Here is a 25437-nt window from a genome sequence, read left to right on the forward strand (position 1 = left end):
AAACGGCTTATAAGGCCTCCCGCTTGGCCCTGTTGTCCTGTTCTTCTTGGGAATAAATTTAGACTTGTGTGACTTTTTAGCCAATTTCAGGAATTTACATTTTAAGGCACTGAATGAGGGGCGAATTTAGAGTTAAACTAAGGAAAGTCGAGCAGAAATCGAGTTACAATAATTGTAACTCGATTTCTGCTTGACTTTCGTTTCGTTCCATTATTAAAATTAATTATGCTAGTATGCTAATGAAGTTTAGAGTCGTAAAGTTGTGACAAAAGGTCAGGTCGTAGGTCGTTTTTGCCATCAACAAACATGACATCTCAAAATTAGCATAATTAGAGGAAATTAAGGTTGGCGCACACTTCGTGTTAAAATTACGAGCGTTGCAGCGAACGGTGCAAAGGAAAAACAATTTCATTAAAAATATTCCGCATTCCTGGTTGTTTTCGCTTGGCACGCTTTGTGGAGCTTCGTAGATTACCTGGCACGAGATCTAGCATTACGAATCATACATACAATGCCAATGATGTCTTGATGTTTGGACATAGGTACCTGTTGCATGCTACAAGCTGCCCCTATTATAGTCTCCGCCCTCCGGTTTCATCATTTAGTGTGCCTAAAAATAAAGCAAACGTCGGCTGTTGCAGTTGAAAATGGTGTAAAGTGTCATTCTATGGAACTTGCTAACTATGTAAAAAAACCGCCATATTAAAATTGTCTCTGAATGTCAAATATAGGCCATATTTGATGAGCTTGGATGGCCGGCGCGGCGCCCATAGCTAGTTCCTTAAAATTACACTTATAGCGTAAAATACGATCGTCTACAATCTACAATGTTAATTACTGAAAATTCATAAACATTATTGCAAAGGCCAGTCATGATTTGTCAGTTAAGTGTTGCTGTTAGGGAAAGTTAATTAAAACGAATGTTCTTATTACCTAAATACGCTGCATCTAATGTTAAGAGAGAAATTGTGTAGGTACTGTTTCTGCTTTATTAAGCTGTGTGCACCGTCCATGTACAATCTAGTGGATTATGGCTTAACGCTGCGTTGTTTTCCACGATTTTTCCAAACGGGTTTATAAAGGTATCTTATATAATTTAATAGATGCATCTTTATCGTATGTATTCTTTATTAAATGTATGCTAGTTTTACGGTACATATTTATCTATGTGCCAATACAGTGTCACGTAAGATTTGCGTTTTTATCGTCGTAAACCAACGGTTGTTTGTTTGTTGAGGACATATTTAAACATCAATTGTTGTTGTTGTTCAATCGCCTGGTGAATAAAAACATGTAGAAATCATGGCTAATCTTCTTCTTTCTAGCGTTTGCCCTGGCTTATTGCCATGGCTTATGCTAGCGTTTGCCCTGGCTTATTGCCACGGCTTATGCTAGCGTTTGCCCTAGCTTATTGCCACGGCTTATGCGTGCCTGGGTTCCGCTTGACTACTAGAAATCATGGCTAATAAATGTTTTGATTGCAGGCGGAGATCTGGTCGGTGTTCATCGCGATCCTGCGCAAGAGTGTGCGCAACCTCCAAGCCTGCACCGACGTGGGGCTCATCCACCATGTGCTGCAGCGACTGCCGCGCGCCGAGACTGTTGTCGCAGGTATGTGCACGCCCTTATATCATCGCGATCCTGCGCAAGAGTGTGCGCAACCTGCAAGCCTGCACCGACGTGGGGCTCATCCACCATGTGCTGCAGCGACTGCCGCGCGCCGAGACTGTTGTCGCAGGTATGTGCACGCCCTTATATCATCGCGATCCTGCGCAAGAGTGTGCGCAACCTCCAAGCCTGCACCGACGTGGGGCTCATCCACCATGTGCTGCAGCGACTGCCGCGCGCCGAGACTGTTGTCGCAGGTATGTGCACGCCCTTATATCATCGCGATCCTGCGCAAGAGTGTGCGCAACCTCCAAGCCTGCACCGACGTGGGGCTCATCCACCATGTGCTGCAGCGACTGCCGCGCGCCGAGACTGTTGTCGCAGGTATGTGCACGCCCTTATATCATCGCGATCCTGCGCAAGAGTGTGCGCAACCTCCAAGCCTGCACCGACGTGGGGCTCATCCACCATGTGCTGCAGCGACTGCCGCGCGCCGAGACTGTTGTCGCAGGTATGTGCACGCCCTTATAATATATCTTCTATATATGCAGGTTAAAAACCGACACATTATTATAAATATGAAGTTTGAATTGTCAGTAACCTAAAATACGATAATATAAAAACATTATACGTTATTAAGAGCCCATCAACGTGCACACTAGCGCCACTGCTAAATAATCGTGATATTTAAAAAAGGGGGCCGCTACGTACTGTATCTTGTATTATTTAGTACCTTTTGAATACATCAAACTAGTTTCTATGTTGCTGGATTCGTCAATCTATGAACTCAAAACAAAAAAGGCCGTTTTAACTTTGGACGCATAGATTGACGAATTATTTAGCAGTGGCGCTAGTGTGCACGTTGATGGGCTCTTAACTGCCTTCATCTTCAGGTATTAAATTATGTTATGGCTCCTCTACACGATGGGCCAACGCCGGCCACTCCAAGGGACGCAGCCATGCGGTAGAACGAGATAGCAATATCACTTGCTCCCTCTAACGCATAAATGCGTCCCTTGGAGTGGCCGGCGTTGGCCCATCGTGTAGAGGAGCCATTAAACACATTAAATCTTAAACTAATTTGAAGAAGCGTTTACATTATTTGCTTCCCTTGTGCCGAGGATTGTCCGCTGGACCGAATTAAGCAGTCCCAGCGAATTGCAAGGTTGCTTAACAACATAATAACTGAGCAGTCTGCGACATTCATTTGTTTGGGTTAAGCCTGACCTTGGACGGTATCTTGAAGCCAAGAAAATTATAATTCTTTTCCAAGAGAATTTTGATTTTTGACAGCATTAGCAAGAAAACGAACTTTTAAGAAGATCTAAAAATACGAGAAAATTATACTATCACTAGGTTACAGACGCGAATTAGGTTTGGAAGTATGAGTGCTCACCTTTTTTTTGAGTAAATTTCCATTTTACCTTTAATGAATCTCAATCAAACAATGTAAGAGATGACAGTCAGAGATGGGCATTCTTGCATGGGCTCACGAGTTTCACTGCGAAATCCTGTCGTCTTTTGAGGCCCTGGTGTCGATCTGGACTACCCAGGAAATTGTACTCATTTACTTATTAGGAAATTCGGGCTATAGCAATGTGAAATGCTCTTGTTTTGATATATTTTTATCGAATTATATTAGCAGTTTATAGGAACAAATATTACAAATCTTGCTGCAAACACGTAATCTCAGTAAACATGACTTAAATGAGAGAGCTCTTTGCGTTATCTGATATCCTTTCAAAGTGTAGAAAGGCCCTAGCAACGAGTTGCAATTCAGTTAGTAGTTTGAAACTACGCATCGACTTCTATTTCTTGTTTTATAAGTAGAATTAACTTTTAAATGTAGATTTTGTATAATAAATAATTAATGGCGTTCATTTGGATTTAATTTGTAATGTTTTACAATTATTATTCTCTTCGTGTTGGAGTGGAGAAAAAGGACCCCGGACCGAATTAATGGAAAATGTGGTTTCAGTTTAATGTCCTGCGATTTTGATACGTTATAAGATTTCGGTGCCGTGAACAAAAATCTCTACGGGTGCTACCACTGTTTCCAAGTCCCTTTCAAAGGTGCCAAGGAACTACTTAGACTGAAATGAAAAAAGTCTTATTAGAAATAGGTCTCCGTCGTACTCCTAATTTCCTGGTATTCATGTGAAATGTTTAACCCTTTTAGGCCTCCATGTATACAAAAAAAAACTATCTTTTATCTACACAAGTTTTGGCCAATGGTGAAAAGCTGTTGTTATTTAAGTTTACATTCATGGCTTTTTTCATATCAATGTAAAAAATGTAATTCCCATCTAGTACGCCACGCCTTATTTTTTGATCTCCTTAACTAAAGCGGGATTTTAAACTAAGTGTTTCTGTCCTTTCACTTTCTGTCAGTGGCATTGTAAATTTCTAATAAAAATATCATTGTTATGTTTTTTTTCAGCTGTAATTTGCCCTTATCTACCTGTTTTCCAACAAGTATATGTTTTACTTGGTTAACCTCCATTATTCTTCTGATTATCTGGTCATCATGAGAAATATAACCTAATATTCGGGGTCCTCAATGTATGTTCTACAATAGTACAATTCAAAACTTACCTGGAATCCCACTTAAGCAATCTCGTGGGATCTGATGTCTTCCTTGATTTCTGTGGCCTTAGTGTTCCTGAGAATTACCAAGAAAGCAACTTTTTCCCACGGGGGATCTTATACAAAAACTCTTGATTCAAGGCAGTGTATTTAATCTTATGGGAATTATTCATTTAGGAAATCGCATTTTTGACAAAATGTGTATTGAGATGACGTTAAGAAATCTTGTGGGAACTAATGTCTCCATCGATTTCTGTGGGCTGAGAATTGCCAAGAAAGCCTGATGCTTATTTTTTTCCACGGGGGATCTTATACAGGGTGCTTCCTGTAACAGGAGCAATAAATTAAACTGTAGGCTGTACTCCTCAAACTGACCAACATTTGTTTAACAACTTTTGAAAATAACTCATGTTTTGATTTTTATTACACTTTAAAGTTTATTCTAAGACGCAATGTATTGCAAATTTTGTTATGTTTAAAGCGTGACAAGCAACGTCAAACACACTGATGTCAGCATACGTTGAAGGCAATATTTATTTTGTATGAAAAAGAGGAAGTCTAAAGGATTCATAATTTTTAAAAGTCGCTGAGCAAATGTTGGTCAGTTTGAGGAATACAGCCTTTAGTTTAATTTATTGCTCCTGTTACAGGAAGCATCCTGTATAAAAACCCTTGATTCAAGGCACACCGTACTTACGTTTTTAAGGGATTTTTAAGGGTGATATTATTCTTTAGATTTATGTTGCTCTAGTAAACATGAGAAATTAGGACATCGCATTTTTGACAAATTGTATATTGAGATGACGTTAAGAAATCTTGTGGGAACTAATATCTCCCTCGATTTATGTCCAAAATAACTTTCACTTTCTGTCAGTGGCATTGTAAACTTCTAGTATTAACATCATTGTTATCTTTTTTTCAGCTGAAATTTGCCCTTATCTACCTGCTCTCCAACAAGCATATGTTTTACTTGGTTTACCTCCATTATTCTTCTGATTCTCTGGTCATCATGAGAAGTATTATTCGGGGTCCAAGGTCTACAATCCAAAACTTAAGTGGAACCCCACTTAAGAATCGAACTAGAAAGAATCTCGTAAGAACTATTCATGTCTTCCTTGATTTCTGTGGCCTTAGTCTTCCTGAGAATTACCAAGAAAGCCTTATGCTTAATTTTTCCCACGGGGGATCAAACACCCTTGGTTCAAGGCACACCGTACTTACGTTAAGGGATTTTTAAGGGTAATATTATTATTATTATTATTATTATTTTCTAGATCTATGTTGCTCTAGTAAATAAAATTAGGATATCGCATTTTTGACAAATTGTGTACGTTAAGAAATCTTGTGGGAACTAATATCTCCCTTGATTTCTGTGGCCTAAGTATTCCTGAGAATTATCAAGAAATCAAAAGTTGACTTATTCCCACGGAGAATTTATTTAAATAAAATTCCCTTACGTACTTACATAATAGGATGTTGTGGGGTGATATTATTATTTCTGTAGATTTGTTTTGCTCTAGTAAACACGAGGAATTAGGAAATCGCGGGGCACATGGGACTGATGCAAGCGCGGCATTCAACGGGTTAAACACAGACTTAGTGGGGTTAAATGTTACGGCACACCGTACTGACGTTAAGGGATTTTTAAGGGTGATATTATTTCTCTAGATCTATGTTGCTCTAGTAAACATGAGAAATTAGGAAATCGCGTTTTTCGCAATCTTGTGTATTGAGATGACGTTAAGAAATCTTGTGGGAACTAATGTCTCTCTTGATTTCTGTGGCCTTAGTATTCCTGAGAATAACCAAGTAACCAAAAGTCTGAAAACCAAGTCACGGAGTTTTTTCCCACGGTTTTTTCATGTGGAGCCGACCTTAAGAAATCTTGTGGGAAGTTATATCTCCCACGATTTATGTGGCCTTAGTATTCCTGAGAATTAGCAAGAAACCAAAAAGGATTGTGAGTTCGTTTAATGTCTACATGACGTAGCTCCAGTAAGCATGAGAAATAAAAGGAAATATTATGTTTGACACAAAGTAATCGAGTCGAGTATAACGAGTATCTTATTTAATTCAAACACAATGTATCATCAGTTGCGTCTGTATATGGTATGTATGTACCTACCTATGTAAATATATGTATTATATATTATATAAGAGAGGCGTTACGCACACCTTTTTTTTCAAACATTGCATTCCAAGAATTCAATATTATACCTGGAGCATGTAAACTTAGTTTGCCTGAGAATTACTAAGAAATCAAAAGCATTGTAGGTGAGCCTTATGGGAACTGTAATATAATATAAAAAAGTAACACATAAAAAATGGAATGGGTTTCATCAGACCGGGCAAGTATAGCTAGTGGATATCCCTTCGCGCCTACATTTTTCAAATTTGCCGCCTTTTTCTACTGTCAAGATCTGGTTGACCAAGTATAAATGAATTCTCTTTTAAACAATGGAAAAACACACGACACGTATGAACAAATCGAAACAAGCACGTTTTAAATGTGTCCGACCATGCAAGAAAATACCAACGCATTGCTCATACCCAACCGAATGGCAACATTAATATTCTAAAGAGAAAATATGAAATTCTCTTCCGCTTAATGCTATTTTGTTGTGAAGGAAATGGCTATGATGCGCGCCTGGCCGCGTACGTAATATTAGTAATCAGTTTTATGCCTTTCTCCATATATTACAGTTTACTGGGAACACTAGGATTCTTCATAAGTCTTCACATACGGTCCGTTAGGGCAGTTTAATAGTAGTTTATGCAACAGTGATATAATAATTATTATATCACTGTTGCATAAACTACTATTTTCTACTCCAGCACTTAAATGTGTCAATTAAATGACTGACAGTGATATCTAAAGCAATGTCATTTGAATGATTTGTCTATAGGCTCATAAGATGACTGCTAGCAGTCATCTTATGAGTATAATACAACTGCTTTATTTTTTTTAAAGATACAAGTTCCGATCATCTTGATTGAAAGAGGTATGTTTTCATTTACAATAATAACTCTTTTTTTTTTTAAATAATAACTCAATTTTTTTTAAATAATAACTCTTTTTTTTTTATAATAACCTTTTTTTTTTTTTTTTTTTTTTTTTTTTTTGCTGCAGCTGTCATAGAAAAAGTAATGTATGCAACAGCTCATAATTGGTTCTTAAAATTTTAAGAACCCTTATTATATCACTGTTGCATAAACTACTATAGTAGCCCAAGCCGCTCTCCGTTCTTTATGCAAATATATTTCCCGTTCAGTAGGAACACATAAGCGAGGACATCCCTCTGTTACTCACGTTCTGCGAGCGCCTATTGTGTTCTTATGCTCGCCTGGTACCTCGCTCCCTTGATTTCGCTGCCTTTTATTGTTGCCTTTGCAGCACGGAAACGGGGTCACTGTGCCCTGGGGCGAAATGAACAAGTGTGCATTAGGTAGCACACCTGCAGATGTTTTTGTTTTCGTGTTTCTGTTCTTCATCAGTTATACAATTTTCCTACAAATTCACAATAGAAGAAAATGTGTATTCGCGTCTCTAGCGTTGCTATTTAAAGCGGGAATTCCTTTTTGCGTTGCATCTTTTTAGCAAAAATAGGTAGGGCCAATTATAAAAATTGCAGGTTTTCTTAGCGCACCACTTTGTGCCGTTTCTCTCCAATTTATTTTAGGAATTCGGAATTCATTTATTCTACTCGGAACCACCTCTGTTTTCTGTAACAAAATAGACAATTACTTGGATGAAATAGTTTTCGAATTTTTCAATTAATCTTTTAGGATCGAAACAGAAAGTAAGTATGTACTTAAATAAATTTTGCGTCGTACATAAAGAGCAAAAATACCAAAACAATTTAGTTTATTCGCTATTATATTTATATCTCTTTTGAGGTCGTGCATTAATAGGTAGTAGTTTATGTGACTGCCACAAAATGAACAGCATTAAACAACCTGTTTATGAAATAAGCTGTGTAGAAGCAGGCGTGGCTCATTCCCCGATTTCGTCGCGTCGCTATAAGTACCTACATGCGGCCCACACCATTTTTGGTGTCTAGACATAGTACCTAATTGCCACGCTCGCGCTTGCGCCACCTAGCGGTCTTATCTGTCGTTATAGACGCGTTTTGTTAGAGAGTGAATCTTCTGTAACTAGTACTATTATTTATTCTGTGGTAGAAGCTTTTTTTTTAGAACTGTCGGTTTACATATCAAACCTCGTTACTTTGACATCAAACGAGACTAGGATCAATTGTGACATAATGGAATCTAGAAGACGACGTGACGCCACTCAAAGGACCAATCTAATCACATTTGGCTTTGTGGAGCCCAAATGTAGTGACCCTTCATCTTATAACACGACACAATAAAACATGAGGGCTCTCAGGATTAGGAGAGGTCGAAGACTATTACTAATGGATAAAAAATACGACGGGTGTGATTTCTGACTTAAAAATTCGAATGTTAGTAATCTTAATGTTAGTCGAATGTTATTTAACTTAAAAAGCCATCTCTACAGAAGTCTAATATAACTTTTAAGTTTAAACATAGTTTTTTTAAGTCTTATTTCATCTACTAACCAAAATGATATCACTGTTGTCTTAAAAAGTTAATAAACGAATTGAATTGAATTTAAAAATCGATTAATAATGACTAGATTTGTGTAATAGAACTAGTCGATTTTGCCGTTAAAAATTATCGTCTTTGAGTGAAATCTTACTTTTTTCAATCGTTTTTTTTTTTTTCGATATAAATGAAATCAATATCAGAAAAATTTTACACAGATCGGCATAGCCCCAAACTAAGAAAAGCTTGTACTATAGGTATGGGTACTAACAAACACAAAAATAAACGCCCTTACCGGGATTCGAACCCGGGACCTACTGCTTCGTAGGCAGGGTCACTACCGACTGAGCTAGGAGGTCGTTTAATAGTTCATAATAATTTAATCGATTATTAAGCCCATCCATTTATTACGGTCTTTCAAGAATTCTTAACAAAAGATTTTAAATGTCAGTTTCTTCACAGATTGGAATCTTTAAATGCTTTAGATTTGATAAAGAGCACCTAAATGAAATCAGCGATTTCCCGGCCGGTAACAATGGTAATTTGATCGGATAACATTCCTGGAGGAGCGAACGTATTTCCCGCGGTAATCGCCTTAGCTGTGCTCCAAATAAACATTGTTGAGATTTTTTGAAGAACGCGTTCTATTTGTTTTAAGTCGTTTAGGTATTTGGCATGTTTGTTATTCTTTCGTATTGGAGTATTGGACTGGTGTCCTTTTTGGTTATTCTACGTTTAAAGTCTTTTAGGATGTTTGTAACTTTACGTTTTGTAAGTAATGCTAAATGAGTTCATGCTATACTTACAGTGAACATCATTGAACATACATTTTTAATAAAATGATACCTATGTAATAAAATAAATAAATAAATAAATATTAATGGACATTTTATTAACAGGTATTTTTTAAACTATATTAGCTGGCATATCCCCTAGGTTAGATGATATATTATACGACGTAAACGTAAACGACGTCCGCCCCACACATCAAAACTTGCCAAGACAAATGCAGCCTTGATTCCTCATAGTAAATATTCAAAATAGAATGGAATGGGCGACCACTTTATTGACCTCTGGGCAGCTAGAGGATAAGTGTCCGTATTTAATTCCTTCACTCCTGCCCGTGTAGTGGTATTCAAATTGGCCTGGCTCGTGCTAGCTTCACATCCTCGCTATTGGTTCATGAATATGCATTATTGTATACTTTAACATTTTAATCACATTACGGCGATGTCAGGCTTGGAAGTAAGTCTATGAGGAAGAGAGCTCTTTTTATTGTGTAGGTACTTATTAAGAATTAATTACACACATTTACACGAACCGTCTAAATAGTCGGGTGTGAATATATAATGTAAAAACAATTACCTACTTAAATAAAAATCTAAAAAATGTATATCTATTGATGGTATGATTTACTATATCTGTTATGGACCAAGTGATTAATGAGGGCATTATGTATAATGCCCGGGCATTATGAATAATGACAAGCTATATTGGGCCAAGTGGGTATAGTGGGTAACTACTAGGCGGCGATATTAGGTATTATGTAAAATACCCAACTGGGTATAGTGGGCATTGTCTGGTCATTATGAATATTGTTATGTGATCATTGGGCAATTTGATAATAAAGATATGTAACGGGCAAATTGATTAACCGGGCAGTATAAATAATGACCGGGCAGTATGAATAATGACCGGGTAGTATGAATAATGCCCGGGCATTATGAATTATGCCCAGGAGCTAGGGCAAAGTGATAATGTATCTCTGTGGGGGGGTTGCAATTCTAACCTAACCTAAACCTACTTTTCTAAACACAGCTCTTTTCTGTGGGGGGATTCAATTCTAACCTAACCTAAATCTACTTTCCTGTAACCAGTTCCTTTGTGTGTGGGATTGCAGTTCTAACCTAACCTAAACCTACTTATATTAAATATATTAAAAACGGGTCACTCACGTATTTTAAGTCGAAAAACGCTCGACATGTAAGACATGTTTCACTTCATACCTACCTAAACCTACTTTTATAGCATCAGCATTATTTGAATAGTATTTAATTACACAAACGGGTCTAACGCGATATAATTTCATTGTTTTAGACCCGTTTGTGTAATTAAATATGTGTACAAAACGCGAGAGTTTAAAGTGTTATATTTGAATAGTAATTATCAAATTGCCCAATAGGTGATAGGCATTATGTAAAGTGCCCGGGCAATTTAATTATTTAAATAGTAATTATCAAATTGCCCAATAGGCGATATTAGGTATTATGTAAAATGCCCGGCCAATTTAATTAATTATCAAATTGCCATCTCATATTGGTCATTTTTCATAATGCCCGGGCACTATGAAAAATGCCCGATTTATCACTTGGTCCATGACATATCTACTACAATAAATATTTCAAATTAAAATCTATTTCAATATTCGTCTTGTTTCAATTCTCCTTCCAGATTGTTATCGTCCTCATAAAACATGCGTTGATAATCATATTTATACGATTTATCGTCGCGATATACGACATTTTTTATGTAAATCATATGGACGAAGTTATTGGTTTATGCTGCAGCAATAAGCCGCGATATGATAATGTCATTTCACACCGGATGGGCTGCGAGGGTGTATGTTTATACATAAACATGTTATACACACACCATATGTGCTCATACCGCCAGCAGCAGACGATAGAATACTATGTAAAACAATCAGCATGTTGTGAAAATCCTGAATTAGAGTAAGAACACTTTTAATAAAGATAAAGATGAAAGATAGTTTATTCAAGTAGGCATAATTACAATGCGCTTATGAACGTCAAATAAAGTTAGGTAGACCGGCACCAATCCAACCCTACACCTCTGCCCCGAGAAGATTTAAGTCCCCCCTCAGTTGGAGGAGGGTATCCCAATATGGGACCCGCAACAAACTCGGCGTGTCACATCTTTTCAAAAAAAATTACATCTTGGAAGTAATGGAAGTTGCTTGGTCATAAGCTGCGATATGCATCTCCTCATCTCGCTGAATGTATTTCAAAACGTAGTTTTCTCTTGAAAAAGTAGTAATCAGGGTTTTAGGAGAAATTATTGGTATATTTAGCGGCAATAAGCCGCCATATGACATTTTTAATTACCTGTGCTGCCGTAGCATTAATTGCAAGCAACAAATAGTAATGAAATGTGTTAAATTATTACTTTTAAAACCTACTTTACCTCTATTTTATGAAGTCATTTATATCTTGACGTGACTATTAACTATACCTAAGAGTCACGTAAATTGAAGTCATTTAGGTTTTTAAACTAATACTCATATTTCATCTGCTGATTGTACCTGCCGCGAATGCCGCGATTTACGTACACGTCCCCCGTTTGAGTTACGTAATGTTACTATAATAATAATTAAAATATTAATACAGGATTACATTTTAACAACAAATTCCATTAATAAACGTCGCATAGTAACGTCCTTTATGTTGTTTCATTACGAGAAAATTAAATTCTAATATGAACAGGTACCTACAGTGTTTATGAGAATTAATTTTATCATAGATTAAATCTTGTTACAATAAACCTTTGTTATATCAGGTATTATTTATGGTAGCAAATTAAATTCTTTTGATTAAATAATGCTCGCGGCTATGTTGAGTTATTAAGATTGAATAAGTTGTGTATTTTCGGCCTTTGTGTTACCGGGGGCGTAGCTCAGATGGTAGAGCGCTCGCTTAGCATGTGAGAGGTACGGGGATCGATACCCCGCGCCTCCAACGGTTTCTTTTTGGAAATTTTGTCGAATTGTTTACTAACGTAGACATTTTTTTTGCTAAAAGTAACCTACGACTCTCTTCATTTCCAATAGGGGTCTGTTTGGAATGCAATCCCATTAGAATTATTTTGTAATCGCGCCTCCAATTTTTTTTTATTTTAGGATTACAATAAGAATAATTTTTATTTAAAAGAAAAAACCTTATTAACAATTAGCAATGTCCTGTCCTGTGGCCCCAAACTAGGCAAGACTTGTTTGAAGAAGATACATTTTATTATCCTACAAATTCTAGTATAATATCTGTCAAATAGATGCCGACTATAATATTAACCAAAGGAACTCCCTCATAGAAAAAGACAAACACATCGGTTAAGGCTCATTGGAAAGGTCTCGAGAAGCAGATGAACATCCGAATGAGATGAAGTACAGTCAGCAAGTCACAAACAAATGACAGTACCTAACTTTTCTATATTTGATTTTCACATGTATACATGAGAGGTAAATATTTTTAGAACATACATATACTAACGATCAAACGTTCGTTTGATGCAAACAAACATGAAACAAACTAATATAATAATTTTAAGCGTTCATTCATAAGTTATGTCGTATTGTGCTACAATTAAACAACAGGACTTATGCGGATGCCGTAGATATGTATAATTGTATAGGTATACTCATGCGTGTTTCCCATTTATGTACAGTCGCCTACAATAATATCTCGCGCAACGAAGAGAAAAAAATACATTAAACGCTTTTATCTCACCCAGATAAATCAAGTTACCTAATATTTACAAAGAAATATGTAAACACTAAAATGACGTTGGAATGTAGACAGCAAATAATTTCTTACCCTTTCATTCAATCTTATTATGAAACAATAATATGTTATTATGTAACTGCAACTACCAAATCACTGAACTAGTTTAGTGATTACTTGTTCTGCCCGAGGCTAAATATGCATAATGCGAATGCGTAAGTGCAATAACGAGACCATTGATATAGGTACCTACTTTATTCCTTTACAATAAGGTTTATGAATGGACAATTAATTATATCAACATTTAACAATGCTCACTACCAAGCTCTCTCTTGCGACATTGTCGGCAAACCAGCTTATATCTTGTATTCTAATAACAAGTAATTGTTTCGCCCTTAGAGCTCAAGTTATAATTGTAACTAGTCCTTAACCGAGTAGAAATTGTCTTGAGAATAAAGTTTGTAGTATGTGATACGGTTCAGGTCGTAATATTCGCGATTTTTTTCAACGGGGGCGTAGCTCAGATGGTAGAGCGCTCGCTTAGCATGCGAGAGGTACGGGGATCGATACCCCGCGCCTCCAATAAGATTCTTTTTGGATTTCTGCTGTGCTCCAAGATTTTATACGGAGTAATTCCTGTAAAATTATTTTTTGCAAAATATCAGAAAGGAAAGTAATAGTTTCAGGAACAGATGACCCTTTAGGATTTTTTGAGTTGTCATCTACTTACTGCACCTACTTTAATGAAGACAAATGTCTTTGGAACTATCTACATATTGGATTCAGAAAAAATATGTGATTGCGCAATTATTTGCTTTTGAAGACATAACCAACCGTATCTTCTAAACACAGCTTTGATTGTTTCCCTTTTGGACAGTTCAATTATATTTAAGCGTAAGCGTCATTAAGTATAGATCTGCGGAGTGGTCTTAGCTTGCCGCTACATATGACTCGCGCGTTAACAATGCCAAGTCGGTGCGAGACGAAAGTTGAAAGTCGAGCACAGTTCCTATTTACCTTGACTCACTGTAATGGCATCGATAATTTCGTCAACCACATCAACGGGGGCGTAGCTCAGATGGTAGAGCGCTCGCTTAGCATGCGAGAGGTACGGGGATCGATACCCCGCGCCTCCAAGGGATTTTTTTATAATAAATATTAGCTAGTCCAAGACGACTACGATGACGCTAGCGGCGGAATATATGGACGACTTAATTTTTTCCGCTATTAAGAAATAGTTCTGATTGGTCTTGTGATAAGATGAACTGACCCTTGCTATTTAGCAAGAGTTTCAGGTACCTATAACTTACCATATTCGAGTTTGGGACGCTCTTTCGCTCGCTTTTACAGTTAAAGTAGAAATTCTACTATGGAATATCGAATATAGGCCGCCTGTTGTTACCTCTATTGTCTTTGTTTATGTTGCTGTACATTCATTGTAAACTACGTATGGTGAGGTGTGCAATAAAGAGTATTGTATTGTATCACGGTAAATCCTCAGTAGTGTATCTGTCCTGATCTTAGTTATCCCAAACTTGGAAAAACTTTGAACCACACTCCAAACTCAAACTTGTTCTAAACTGGCGAAACTCACTAACCTCAAACCTCACTTGAGTTACCCTTACCTCAAAACATAAAAGTCTAACAAGCATCATATCATGGCCTTTGCTTTCATCGGTCAAGAGATAAAATATTTTCTGACATTTATTATGATTTTATCGTGTCGAGTTCAGTCAAAAAGCTGCGAGGAAATGGCTCAGAAAACCAGTATAAAGGGTTTTTATATTAAATAGAAACCAGCGCTGTTAAGATAGAGCATTCTTCCGATAGATGTAGCTAAATAAGGCACGTAAACAAAAAGGAATGAATGGGAAAGATTTGCATGTTTCTAGTAAGTTTTCGGTAGCTCAGTTGATTAAGAGAGATCGGCACGGTATTTCGAGGTCGAGTGTTGGCCGAAGCCGAAGAAAAATTAGTTTTCTCCAACATTCAAAAAAAAAACGTAGGCCTCCCATCTTAAAAATGCCGGCAACGGACTTGCAACCCCCCCCCCCCCCCCGGTGTTGCAGACGTCCATGGGCGACGGCAATTGCTTATCATCAGGCGATTCGTCTGCTCGTTTGCCTCCTATATCATAAAAAAATTGTTAAAAGTAAAAAGGAGCCGAGCCCATCTTCAGAATTGAGAGAATGAGAATGGTCGGACAGACAGACGGACAGACGCACGAGTGATCCTATAAGGGTTCCGTTTTTTTTTTCCTTTTGAGGTACGGAACCCTAAAAAACGATCGAATTGATGATAACCTCATGCATTTTTTGAAGCTTTAAAGATCTCTTTACACCGGTGACGCCGACGGTGACTCGCGTAGCTATAAGAATACACACGAAAATGTAATATTTTCACATAGGTATTGAACTGGGACATTTGATACGAGTTCCTTTGAGAAATTGTACTGTTATCGATGTTCAGATCGAGCAGACATTTTGTTATTATGTTGTAACGTTTATTAGATATGTATGGTTAAATTCGCAGAACTAGCTGGGTTAGGATTAAAGTAGCAAAATATTGGTTTCTAAATATCTAACACTAGCTGTTGCCCGCGACTTCGTACGCGTGGATTTGTATATTGGTGGTTATATATTCTACATTAGCTTTAGAACATTATGCAGCAAGAGATTGCGGTAGGACGGTTAATCATTTCTTAATTATTAATATTATACGACGCATGAGACTTGTCTTTCACAACCTACGAAGTTTCAAGCCCCTAACTGAATAAAATTGTCCTCGATGTAATCCCTCTAAACCCCCTTAGAAGATTTTCATGTCCTCTATTTAATAAAACCTACTACCTAACTACCTATTTACGAAGTTTCAAGTTCCTAGCTTTAAATAAAATTTGCACCCTAAGACGAACTTTCATCCCCTTTTTAACCCCCTTAGGGGTTGAATTTCCAAAAACGTTGCAATTACTTTTTTTGTAATCGGCTATTATGCCTTTCTAAGAAGTTTCAAAGCATTTGTAATGGATTCAAACATTCAACCCCTGTTTAACCCTGTTAGGGGATGAATTATACAAAACGCTGAAATTACTTTCCCTGTATTTTAATAATATCCCGAAATACAAAGATTCAAGTCCCGCGTTCGAAAAAATGTTTAATATCCATACAAACTTTCAACCCCTTTTTCACCACTTTAGGGGATGAATATTCAAATCGCTGAAATTAGTTTTCTTGTATTTTAATAACATATATTTTTACGAAGTATCAAGTTCCTAGCTTAAAATAAAATTTGAACTCCATACAAACTTTCAACCCTTTTTAACCCTGTTAGGGGATGAACGCTGAAATAACTTAACCTGTCTTCTAATAATATCCCCAAATACAAAGATTCAAGTCCCGCACTCTCAAAAATATTTGATATCCGTACAAATTTTCAACCCCATGTTTTACCACCTTGGGGGATGAATTTTTAAAAACGCTGAAATTTGTTTTCTTGTATCTTAATTCAATACCTTTTTGCAAAGTTTCAAGTTCCTAGCTTAAAATAAAATTTGCACCCTAAGACGAACTTTAATCCCCTTTTTAACCCCCTTAGGGGTTGAATTTCCAAAAACGTTGCAATTACTTTTTTTTTGTTATCGGCTATTATGCCTTTCTAAGAAGTTTCAAAGCATTTGTAATGGATTCAAACTTTCAACCCCTGTTTAACCCTGTTAGGGGATGAATTTTACAAAACGCTGAAATTACTTTTCCTGTATTTTAATAATATCCCGAAATGCAAAGATTCAAGTCCCGCGTTCGAAAAATTGTTTGATATCCATACAAACTTTCAACCCCTTTTTCACCACTTTAGGGGATGAATATTCAAAAACGCTGAAATTAGTTTTCTTGTATTTTAATAACATATATTTTGACGACGTTTCAAGTTCCTAGCTTAAAATAAAATTTGAACGCCATACAAACTTTCAACCCCTTTTTAACCCTGTTAGGGGATGAACGCTGAAATAACTTAACCTGTCTTCTAATAATATCCCCAAATACAAAGATTCAAGTCCCGCACTCTCAAAAATATTTGATATCCGTACAAATTTTCAACCCCATGTTTTACCACCTTGGGGGATGAATTTTTAAAAACGCTGAAATTTGTTTTCTTGTATCTTAATTCAATACCTTTTTGCAAAGTTTCAAGTTCCTAGCTTAAAATAAAATTTGCACCCTAAGACGAACTTTAATCCCCTTTTTAACCCCCTTAGGGGTTGAATTTCCAAAAACGTTGCAATTACTTTTTTTTTGTTATCGGCTATTATGCCTTTCTAAGAAGTTTCAAAGCATTTGTAATGGATTCAAACTTTCAACCCCTGTTTAACCCTGTTAGGGGATGAATTTTACAAAACGCTGAAATTACTTTTCCTGTATTTTAATAATATCCCGAAATGCAAAGATTCAAGTCCCGCGTTCGAAAAATTGTTTGATATCCATACAAACTTTCAACCCCTTTTTCACCACTTTAGGGGATGAATATTCAAAAACGCTGAAATTAGTTTTCTTGTATTTTAATAACATATATTTTGACGACGTTTCAAGTTCCTAGCTTAAAATAAAATTTGAACGCCATACAAACTTTCAACCCCTTTTTAACCCTGTTAGGGGATGAATTTTACCAAACGCTGAAATAACTTTTCCTGTCTTCTAATAATATCCCCAAATACAACGATTCAAGTCCCGCACTCTCAAAAATATTTGATATCCGTACAAATTTTTAACCCCATGTTTTACCACCTTGGGGGATGAATTTTTAAAAACGCTGAAATTTGTTTTCTTGTATCTTAATTTAATACCTATTTGCAAAGTTTCAAGTTCGTAGCTTAAAATAAAATTTGCACCCTAAGACGAACTTTCATCCCCTTTTTAACCCCCTTAGGGGTTGAATTTCCAAAAACGTTGCAATTACTTTTTTTTTGTTATCGGCTATTATGCCTTTCTAAGAAGTTTCAAAGCATTTGTAATGGATTCAAACTTTCAACCCCTGTTTAACCCTGTTAGGGGATGAATTTTACAAAACGCTGAAATTACTTTTCCTGTATTTTAATAATATCCCCAAATACAAAGATTCAAGTCCCGCACTCTCAAAAATATTTGATCTCCGTACAAATTTTCAACCCCTTTTTTACCACCTTGGGGGATGAATTTTTAAAAACGCTGAAATTAGTTTTCTTGTTTTTTAATTTAATACCTTTTTACGAAGTTTCAAGGTCCTAGCTTAAAATAAAATTTGCACCCCAGGACAAAGTTTCATCCCCTTTTTTACCCCCTTAGAGGTTGAATTACATAAAACGTCGCAATTACTTTTTTTTGTCATCGGCTATTATGCCTTTCTAAGAAGTTTCAAAGCATTTGTAATGGATTCAATCTTTCAACCCCTGTTTAACCCTGTTAGGGGATGAATTTTACAAAACGCTGAAATTACTTTTCCTGTATTTTAATAATATCCCCAAATACAAAGATTCAAGTCCCGCACTCTCAAAAATATTTGATCTCCGTACAAATTTTCAACCCCTTTTTTACCACCTTGGGGGATGAATTTTTAAAAACGCTGAAATTAGTTTTCTTGTTTTTTAATTTAATACCTTTTTACGAAGTTTCAAGGTCCTAGCTTAAAATGAAATTTGCACCCCAGGACAAAGTTTCATCCCCTTTTTTACCCCCTTAGAGGTTGAATTACCTAAAACGTCGCAATTACTTTTTTTTGTCATCGGCTATTATGCCTTTCTAAGAAGTTTCAAAGCATTTGTAATGGATTCAAACTTTCAACCCCTTTTTAACCCTGTTAGGGGATGAATTTTCAAAAACGCTGAAATTACTTTTCCTGTCTTATAATAATATCCCCATATACAAAGTTTCAAGTCCAACACTCACAAAAATATTTGATCTCCATACAAACTTTCAACCCCTTTTTCACCACCTTCGGGGATGAACTTTCGAAAATGCAGAAATTAATTTTCTTGTTTTTTAATTTAATACCTTTTTACGAAGTTTCAAGGTCCTAGCTTAAAATAAAATTTGCACCCCAGGAAAAAGTTTCATCCCCTTTTTTACCCCCTTAGAGGTTGAATTACCTAAAACGTCGCAATTACTTTTTTTTGTCATCGGCTATTATGCCTTTCTAAGAAGTTTCAAAGCATTTGTAATGGATTCAAACTTTCAACCCCTTTTTAACCCTGTTAGGGGATGAATTTTCAAAAACGCTGAAATTACTTTTCCTGTCTTATAATAATATCCCCATATACAAAGTTTCAAGTCCAACACTCACAAAAATATTTGATCTCCATATAAACTTTCAACCCCTTTTTCACCACCTTGGGGGATGAATTTTCGAAAACGCAGAAATTAATTTTCTTGTTTTTTAATATAGTACATTTTTACAAAGTTTCAATTTCCTAGCTTAAAATAAAACTTGAACCCCATACAAACTTTCATCCCCTTTTTAACCCCCTTAGGGGTTGAATTTCTCAAAATCGCTCCTTAGCTCTTATACATTTTATAAATGCAACCTAGTGTCCAAATTTCAACTTTCTAGCATTTGTAGTTTCGGCTCTACGTTGATGAGTCAGTCAGTCAGTCAGTCAGTCAGTCAATCAGTCAGGACACGTGCATTTATATATATAGATAGATAGCTGTTGCCCGCGACTTCGTAGTTCGTACGCGTGGATTTGTATATTGGTGGTTATATATTCTACATTAGCTTAGAACATTATGCAGCAAAATATTGCAGTAGGACGGTTAATCATTTGTTAATTATTAATATTATACAACGCATGAGATTTGTCTTTCACAACCCACGAAGTTTCTAGCCCCTAACTAAATAAAACTGTTCTCGACATAATCCCCCTCAACCCCCTTAGAAGATTTTCATGTCCTCTATTTAATAAGACCTACTACCTAACTACCTATTTACGTAGTTTGAAGTAAATAAAATTTGAACCCTATATAAACTTTCAACCCCTTTTTAACCATTTTAGGGGATGAATTTTTAAAAACGCTGAAATTACTTTTCTTGTATTCTAATAATATGCCTCTGTACAAAGATTCAACAACCCGTTCTCACAAAAATGTTTGAACTCCATACAAAATTTCAACCCCTTTTTCACCACCTTGAGATATAAATTTTCAAAAACGCTGAATTTGTTTTTTTTTTTTCGTTTTAATATAATACCTTTTTATGAAGTTTCAAGTTCCTAGCTTAAAATAAAATTTGTACCCTGTACAAACTTTCAACCCCTTTTTAAACCTGTTAGGGGATGAATTTTACAAAACGCTGAAATTACTTGTATTATCTTCTAATAATATCCTCAAATACAAAGATTCAAGTCCCGCGCTCGAAAAAAATTTTGATATCCATACAAACTTTCAACCCCTTTTTCGTCACCTTAGGGGATGAACTTTCAAAAACACTGAAATTAGTTTTCTTGTGTTTAAATTTAATATCTTTTTGCAAATTTTCAAGTTCCTACCTTAAAATAAAATTTGCACCCCAAGACGAACTTTCATCCCCTTTTTAAATCCCTTAGGGGTTTGAACTTCCAAAAACGTTGCAATTACTTTATTTTGTAATCGGCTATCATGCCTTTCTAAGAAGTTTCAAAGCATTTGTTATGGATTCAAACTTTTAACCCCTTTTTTACCACTTTACGGGATGAATTTTCAAAAACGCAGAAATTTGTTTTCTTATATTTTAATAATATATCTTTTTACGAACTTTCAAGTACCTAGCTTAAAATAAAATTTGAACCACATATAAACTTTCAACCTCTTTTTAACCCTGTTAGGGGATGAATTTTACAAAACGCTGAAATCACTTTTCCTGTCTTTTCATTATATCTCCAAATACAAAGATTCCAGTCCCGCGCTCGAAAAAATGTTTGATATCCATACAAACTTTCAACCCTTTTTTCACCACATTAGGGGATGAACTTTCAAAAACGCTGAAATTAGTTTTCTTGCATTTTAATAATATATTCTTTTACGAACTTTCAAGTACCTAGCTTAAAATAAAATTTGAACCACATACAAACTTTCAACCTCTTTATAACCCTGTTAGGGGATGAATTTTACAAAACGCTGAAATTACTTTTCTTGTCTTTTAATAATATCCCCAAATACAAAGATTCAAGTCCCGCGCTCGAAAAAAATTTTGATATCCATACAAACTTTCAACCCTTTTTTCACCACCTTAGGGGATGAATTTTCAAAAACGCTGAATGTATTTTTTTTGTATTTTAATAATATATCTTTTTACGAACTTTCAAGTACCTAGCTTAAAATAAAATTTGAACCACATACAAACTTTCAATCTCTTTTTAACCCTGTTAGGGGATGAATTTTACAAAAGGCTGAAATTACTTTTCTTGTCTTTTAATAATATCCCCAAATACAAAGATTCAAGTCCCGCGCTCGAAAAAATGTTTGATATCCATACAAACTTTCAACCCTTTTTTCACCACCTTAGGGGATGAATTTTCAAAAACGCTGAAATTAGTTTTCTTGTATTTAAATTTAATATCTATTTGCAAAGTTTCAAGTTCCTAGCTTAAAATGAAATTTGCACCCCAAGACGAACTTTCATCCCCTTTTTAACCCCCTTAGGGGCTGAATTTCCAAAAACGTCGCAATTACTTTATTTTGTAATCGGCTATTATGCCTTTCTAAGAAGTTTCAAAGCATTTGTAATGGATTCAATCTTTCAACCCCTTTTTAACCCTGTTAGGGGATGAATTTTCAAAAACGCTGAAATTACTTTTCCTGTCTTATAATAATATCCCTATATACAAAGTTTCAAGTCCCACACTCACAAAAATATTTGATCTCCATACAAACTTTCAACCCCTTTTTCACCACCTTGGGGGATGAATTTTCAAAAACGCTGAAATTAGTTTTCTTGTTTTTTAATATAATACATTTTTACAAAGTTTTAAATTCCTAGCTTAAAATAAAACTTGTACCCCATACAACCTTTCATCCCCTTTTTAACCCCCTTAGGGGTTGAATTTTTCAAAATCGCTTCTTATCTCTTGTACACTTTATAAATGCAACCTAGTGTGCAAATTTCAACTTTCTAGCTTTTGTAGTTTCGGCTCTGCGTTGATGAATCAGTCAGTCAGTCAGTCAGTCAGTCAGTCAGTCAGGACACTTGCATTTATATATATAGATATAAAAGCGCGACGCACTGATAGGATAGACTAGAGGAAAAAAATAGATAAACAATTTGGAAGCTCCTAAATCTTATTAAAAAAACTAAGAGGCATAGCTGTGGTTTATATAGGTAAATTAAATTGTGTATTTTTTTATGTTTATACCTAATATATCCAGAAATGAAAATGGAGACGATGTTTGTAGGGAGAAAATTCCAAAATGATTGTATTAAATTACTTGGTATTCTCTAAAATGCAACTTTATATGCTAACTGATTTCAAAGAACACAGAGTGTATTTCCGGACGGGTGTGGTGAAAAAGAATTGCGTGATATCGATAATATTATTCTGTGTTGAAAAACTTGAAAACAACGGTTGCACTCCGGGAGTGACGATAGAAGTGAAAACTTACCTCACTATGTTACCGACGCCCGGTAACACGATACATACGTTTAGCGGAGGTATTCTATTTATCTGGGGGCACGGTAGTGCCCCCGCCAAGACGAGCAAAGCGAAGCGCAAGGGCACTACCTACCTTTTCTTGAAGCGCTTCGTCGTTTTTTTGAACCCTCTTAACTTGGGTTTGGATTATACCAGATAAACAAAACTTTCGGGATATGATGTCAATAGTGGACTTATTCAGCATAAAAATTTTCAATTGCATAGCGCTTATACTTTAGATTTTATTAATGTCTAAAAAACCCCGATTTCGTCACTGACTCACTCACTCACTGTTGATCATCAAAACCTCTAGGGTACTTCCTGAAGTCCTAGGAAGCTGAAATTTGGTATGTGAGATAGTATTAGTCCACAAACAACAAAATAATTCAAAAACTTGAAATTATTAGCCCTAAGGGGGTGAAAAGGGCGGTGGAATTTTGTATGGAAAATCAATAACCGCGGAACCGATTTAGTTGAATGGTATGTAGATAGTTATTGTTATGGGGAAGGATATAAAATAGTTTCAACCCCAAAATCACCCCGTAAGGATGAAAAGGGGTGGAAAAAGGCGCTAGGGGAAGAGGGAGTTTAAGTTTGTATGGGGAATCAGTAAAAAGCAGATTGTATAATTATTTATAAAAAATACGTATTTCAGGATTTTTAATAGTAAATCACCCGCAACCTTTTAAAACAGAAAATTGTCATAAGCAACTTACAAAAAGATATGAAATCCCACCAAAAACATTTTCATGTAAAATGTTGCCAAGACGAAACCATAAGGCTCGCACTGACAAAAAGTTATCAGATCTCTTGTAGAGCCAAGCTTCTAACTCTACAGGCCCTACCTTCAGAGACTCTACACCTTAGTCAAAATATGTGGCTTGGCCGTTTCATTATTACAAGAACTATTTTATAATAAAAAATAATGAATAGTGAATACATTTTTCACCTTACGCCCATGTGACGAAACGGCCAAGCCACATATTTTGACTAAGGTGTAGAGTCTGTGAAGGTAGGGCCTGTAGAGTTAGAAGCTTGGCTCTACAAGAGATCTGATAACTTTTTGTCAGTGCGAGCCTTATGGTTTCGTCTTGGCAACATTTTACATGAAAATGTTTTTGGTGGGATTTATTATATATTATTATCATTATCAAATAAGATCACACTTTTTCATTGACATGTTTATTTACATACTGCCATGACAACGTCAAATTATTTGAACATAGGTAAATAATCTTGAAAAGGAGTCCGCAACATAAATGTCAAATAACATTGAGTTTTTCTTTATTGATTTAAATGCCATCTAAATTATGAGTGGCCACCTTACGCTCCTTACGGTCACGTGATCGCCTTACGCTGTCTCGAGTTTATCATTTTTTCCCCACGTCAAAAAGTGCCCAGCGTCGCTAAAGAAGTTTTTACTTCAAAAATGTTTGTATGGAGAATTTGGAGAAATGACCACTCTGCTTGCTTCTTAAGTTCGGGGTTAGCCTCTTACTTACTGTAATGAAGTGAAACTCTTGATACGACATAAGTTGTATGACATTGTACTTACTATAGTTCGTTTTTTTAGCATTAGAAAGAACTTGAAAGAAGGTAAGCGATTTTGACATGTCTTTTAATTGAAAAACACTTTTTAAAAATTAATAACTATTACTTATGAAAGCAGAAGACTATAAAAGATCGTATTACATTCATACTTTTTACATATTTATCGTAACTTATTTTTAAAATGTGTTTTTCAATTAAAAGACACATCAAGATAGTTTGCCTTATTTCTAATATTAAAAAAAACGAAGTATAAACATGATCAAGATATTCGCGGTTGTTGTACTTACTAAACATGATCAAGATATTCGCGGTTGTACGTAACCGGGGGCGTAGCTCAGATGGTAGAGCGCTCGCTTAGCATGTGAGAGGTACGGGGATCGATACCCCGCGCCTCCAAGACTTTTTTCATAATTTATATTTTTTATAGTACGTAGGTATAACAGTAACAATAAATCCTAAAGGACAGCCAAACAATAGTAGTTTATGCAACAGTGATATAATAAGGGTTCTTAAAATTCAAGGGTCGAAGTTACAAAACGAGACGTAGTCGAGTTTTGTAAAAAAAGACCCGAGAATTTTAAGAACCAATTATGAGCTGTTGCATACATTACTTTTTCTATGACAGCTGCAGCAAAAAAAAAAAAAAAAAAAAGAGTTATTATTAAAAAAAAAGTTATTATTAAAAAAAGTTATTATTAAAAAAAAAGTTATTATTAAAAAAAAAGTTATTATTAAAAAAAAGAGTTATTATTTAAAAAAAATTGAGTTATTATTTAAAAAAAAAATTATTATTAAAAAAAAAGAGTTATTATTGTAAATGAAAACATACCTCTTTCAATCAAGATGATCGGAACTTGTATCTTTAAAAAAAATAAAGCAGTTGTATTATACTCATAAGATGACTGCTAGCAGTCATCTTATGAGCCTATAGACAAAGCATTCAAATGACATTGCTTTAGATATCACTGTCAGTCATTTAAT

General features: G+C 35.6%; 1 protein-coding gene and 4 non-coding genes across 5 annotated transcripts in view; all 5 read left to right on the top strand.

The window, feature by feature from the left end:
* Positions 1 to 2017: 2017 nt before the first annotated feature.
* Positions 2018 to 25437, top strand: part of LOC134654758 (neurobeachin-like) — a 336665-nt gene continuing 313245 nt past the window's right edge. The window contains exon 1 of the mRNA XM_063510228.1: positions 2018 to 2119. The gene's annotated coding sequence lies outside the window, so the exon portion shown is untranslated. The remainder of the gene's footprint in view (positions 2120 to 25437) is intronic.
* Positions 12446 to 12518, top strand: Trnaa-agc (transfer RNA alanine (anticodon AGC)). The gene has a single exon. It is a non-coding gene; the product is annotated as a tRNA-Ala (tRNA).
* Trnaa-agc (transfer RNA alanine (anticodon AGC)) lies at positions 13787 to 13859 on the top strand. Its single transcript has one exon. It is a non-coding gene; the product is annotated as a tRNA-Ala (tRNA).
* On the top strand, positions 14341 to 14413 carry Trnaa-agc (transfer RNA alanine (anticodon AGC)). The gene has a single exon. It is a non-coding gene; the product is annotated as a tRNA-Ala (tRNA).
* Trnaa-agc (transfer RNA alanine (anticodon AGC)) lies at positions 24780 to 24852 on the top strand. The gene has a single exon. It is a non-coding gene; the product is annotated as a tRNA-Ala (tRNA).

The sequence above is a fragment of the Cydia amplana genome, chromosome 15, assembly GCF_948474715.1.
Source record: "Cydia amplana chromosome 15, ilCydAmpl1.1, whole genome shotgun sequence".
Classification (NCBI taxonomy): Eukaryota; Metazoa; Arthropoda; class Insecta; order Lepidoptera; family Tortricidae; genus Cydia; species Cydia amplana.